The following is a 4,900-nucleotide window of genomic DNA, read 5'->3' as shown; positions in this document are numbered from 1 at the left end:
ACAAGTTGAGCCCGAGAACTCTAGGATTGGGGAACTTAGTGTGCAGCCACTAAGCCAAGTCTGTTATATCTGTTTGTTGATGTAAGTAAAACAATATAACCAACGGCTTTTTATTCAATTAAAAAAACATAAAACGTTCTGATTTTGTGGGCAATCGAACACCGCGGGGGGCACGTATCTTTCAAGTTTAGTAACAGTAGGATTTAGGAGGGCGCATATCTTTCAAGTTTAGTAACCGTAGGGTTTAGCAGCTAGGCGGATGAGAATCATCTGTTAGTACCCAACACATAAATTTATTTAAACCTAAATTATATATTATTAATGTTGAAAAGCATTTAACATGTTTAGGATGAGCTTCGAAAAGAAAATATATATGTGGTCTGGTGCATATCACATAATCATCAAATAAACCACACCTAAAAATTATTCATATAAACATGTAAATCATCAATAAACCATTGAAATGAAAAATAATAGAACATGTTTGTAGAATTTAAATGACATTTTAGAAAAATATTCATAAGAAAATTGAAATATAGAATAGAACTCTCTGTTTTTTTTCCTATCACAGATGCATAGACACACAAACTTCATCATATAGCAGTCTTGCATGTGCTCTTGTTGTGTCCTCCTATGCCACATCTACAAGCGACAGATTCCAGCAAGTCCTTTAATCTTGCCGATGAGATTTCTTAGTTGGCGACTGTTTCCTATGGAGATTGGGGAATATTTTCAACCATACTTTTCACCTACAAAGAAATTCCATAGCTCAAAGTTATAGCTTCCTCTCAAATACGGAAATCTTTAGAAACCATCTTAAGCAAATCGTCATATTGAAGATCTTCTTCTAAATTAATAAATGATCAATCATGTTCTTATCCACGTAGAACTCCCACTGGAAAGTTTTCTATGAACTTCATTCTCCACAAACACAAATAATCTCAACCATATGTCAAAAAGATCAAAACCAAATCTTAAAAATATCAACCAACTGTAAATCATAAACATTTGAACTAAATCTTTCAAAACAATTCAAAAAAGTGTGGCAGGAAATCTTAAAGCAATCTTTTTTTCTGGATGGCTATCCTGAATTTGGAAAAAGCCTTCCAAAACTATTCAAAAACATACAAGGAAATCATAAGACAATCCTTGTTTGGGATGGCTATCCTAAATTTGAACAAAGTCTTTCAAAACATTTCAAAAAAACGAATAAGGCAATCCTTTTTCATGATGACTATCACAAATTTGAACAAAGTCTTCCCAAACCCGCAAAGCAAAATGTCAAATACAACATAACACATAAAGCTTAATAATTACTAAGCCAAAGCAAATTGCATTTTTCAAAAAAAAAAAAAAATTGCAATTTTCACTAGCAGGCGTGTGGTAAAGCGTCGAATAAATTTTGATATCTAAATAAAACATGATATCTAAAGACACTTAATCAAACCATATTCAATTACAAGAAGAAGAAGCAAAATCATGAATTATTTCATTTGATCTTAGTATCAAAAAAGCAAAATAAAACAGATGATCAAAAAAAAAAACTTAGGGGGTACAATTACTACTTGATCATATGACATAGATAAACTATTCTCATCGCAGCCATGACGAGAGAAGACATATGCACGCACTCAAAAATCAAAACCCATAAGCTTGATAAATCAAGAAAACCTGCAAATTTTGAACTGGTTAATTTGGATGGTTTAGTGCATCCACTTTGCATGTGTTTTAGATTGTTGTTCACAAAATAATCTGCTTCCTTTGCAGCCAAAGTGAATCTTACCAACATTTTCTTATGGTATCAAGCCTGTGAGGTTTCTAGTGCTTTCTATATCTCTGTCTAATGAAATCAATTCAAAACTATTCAAAACAACAAAAGCAATATAAACTACCAGTAACAATGAAAAACATCGCTACCAGATACCTTTAAACCAAAATTACAAGAATCCATCAAAATGGATCATCGCTTAAATGTTTCGTCAAATTGAACAGTGAAAAAGTAACATCGATACCATATACCATTGAGACGATAAAATCCGAAATCTATGTAGTATAATTGTCAATCGAGATCAAAAATCCATAGATCGAAGATACCTTTAGAAACAAAGCCGGTGGCGCAGCAGCAGAGCTGACGGAGACAGATGTGATGAGTGACGGCGGATAGATGACGGCAAGGATTAGCGACGCCGGAGATGATGACGGAAGAGATGATCGAAGCGGCAGGTAAGTGAAACCGTCGTCTCGTGATCTCTTTTATTTTTCCAAAAAAAAAATTATAATGTAATTAGACAAAGAAAATGGTAATATTGTAAATGCTCATATTAATGAAACATAATTTGGTGATTTTGGGTCTTGTGATCTAGATTGGGAAGAAAAACTTGGTTTAGGATCATTTGAGGCTAGAAATATTTCTAGAACTTTACATGCTTGATTTATTTTTTTCTTCCTTAGAACAAAAGTTATGTATATTCTTTATTTGGTTTCATATTTATTTCTTGATTTCATTTTTCAATATAAATATCTTTATATTTTGTTTTTTGTAACGTAATCTTTATATTTGTAAAAAAAATTCCTTAAAAACTCCTCTCTGCAGCTTTCTATCAACAAGTCGTTGCTGCTTTTACCGTATGCGGCTATGTCATGCTGCTTTTACCGTATGCGGCTATGTCATACTCAGAGTTTTGAGACATTGTTGACTATCATATTCGCTTATGTCAGAGTTGTTTCCTACCCATTAATTTGTATTATAGATCATTTAATCTAATTCCATTGGATATGTAGAAAACTCTGACCAAAGTAGTGTAATAATCTACAAAAGTGAAAGACGGGTCTGATAGAGAGAGAGTAATACATACAAGTACAATCTTTTATTTATTTTACAAAGTACTAAAGCATAAACAATAAAAAGTGTTTTACTAACTATCTTTCGAGTTAACTATCATGTCACATTCAGACAGAGACACTATCCTAACACGTTCCTAGATTTATCCACGACCAAAGAGCCCCCGATGACCCCCTCATGACCCCTAGCACTTATATGTTGTGTCTACTCTCATTCAACACCAAAACTCTTATGCTTACGGCCCTCTTTTGAGGTTGTGTCTAACCTAAGCCACGTCTCTATCTACTTATACTAGTAGATTCCGTGGCTAACCTTAGCCAACTTCCCGAAAAAGAGATATTCTCAAATCTCACTTATGGAATAGCTTAAAACTTTTTGGAAATCTTCCTTTGATGATTTACCTTTTCTCTAAGGTAAATCATAGATTGTTTAGCCTCCAAGTAGGTCAGTTCTAAGTCGGCTCCAAATCCTGTTTTCAAATCCGCTAGACAGCTTCTCTTCACGGTAGCACTTCTTGTACTACTTCATATAGTGCTTCACGTCTGATACAAGAACAACTTGAGGAGTTGTCTTTCTTCGGCTTCTAAAACTCAGTCGTAATTGCACTAACTATCTAAATGCACTTAAAACTAATGTAATAATCTAAATGCAGTTGAACTATAAGATGACTCTGATTATCAATCTAAATGCACGATTCCGGATATTCCAAAGCTAGGCCCGAATTAAAGAACATTTTCAAGATTTGTAAACGCAAACTCCAGTTGCAAATTCCAAGTTTTGTACCGCCATCAAAATTCCTAAGGCTTTATATATATTTTGGATACGTGACACTCAAGCACATGTTTCGTTTTCATCCATCAGAAACTCCACACAACACAGCAAGTTCTCCAATATAATAAATTTGAAACTTTGATTTAAAAACTTGCTCCATGTTCAAAGGAAAGAAACAAATCCATACCTGTAGATCCTCGGAATAAGACAATCTTCTTATGATTTTTCTTCCAAAACAAGTTAACAATAGGTCAGGGTTGGCAAAAGCACGGTGTTGATAATATTAAGGAAATATGATCCAAGCAACAATTCACAGAAAATTTGTGATTTTTGTCGTAATAGTGATATTGGCACGGCTCAATCAAATCAACTGACCCAAGAGAAAGATAGAGTGATTTGATTCGATTCAACCGTACCAATATCGCTACTTAGAAGTTTTACCTGTTTAGTAGATTCACAAGCCATATTAATATGCAGAAGAACTGAAGAAGGCGACTAAGAGTCTAAGATAATGGAAACGTATAGGTTGATATTGGTGTGGTGAAGGTGTATTGTATATATACAACTTTAGGGGTTATAAAATAACTTGGAATGGTTGATACGTCAAAATCCATGATGTATGAATTTTAGTTTTATAAAAAGCATGAAAAAGTGTTTAAGTGTTTGAAGAGAAAGAAATTTTGTGAAAAAGAAAAATTTTATAATTTAGAAAAGAATTTATTATTACTTGAAACTTTGTTACAAACTTGATTATTTCTTGATGATGCAAAATGAAGGGAAGTAGAGGTATTTATAGCTTCCATAATACAAAATATCTCAAATATTTTAATCTTAAATCTAGATAATTCTAACATAATATCGAGATTTTTTTTATTCTAATTATCTAGATTTTTCTATAACAATATCTAGATTTTTTAACTTAAGGAGGTGGAGATTTTTCTAGAATTTGGGCTAAGTTTTGGATCAACACATGATTAACCCAATGATGTTTGATCTAAATCAAGTTTACTTTTCAACACCCCCTCTTAAACTTGATTTGTTTACTCCGAGTAAGCTCCTCATCTTGATGAAATCTTCCCGCTTGAGTGGCTTGGTGAAGATATCAGCTACTTGATCATTTGTCTTCACATACTCCAATTGCACATCCATCTTGGTAACACATTCTCTTATGTAGTGATAACGAGTATCGATGTGCTTACTCCGATCGTGGAAGACTGGATTATTTGCCAATGCTATTGCCGACTTGTTATCAACAAAGATCCTCGTTGGCTCCTCTTGTGGTAGGTT

This window comes from Brassica oleracea, chromosome C8 (assembly GCF_000695525.1).
Source record: "Brassica oleracea var. oleracea cultivar TO1000 chromosome C8, BOL, whole genome shotgun sequence".
Taxonomy (NCBI): Eukaryota; Viridiplantae; Streptophyta; class Magnoliopsida; order Brassicales; family Brassicaceae; genus Brassica; species Brassica oleracea.
This window is presented reverse-complemented; position numbering follows the sequence as displayed.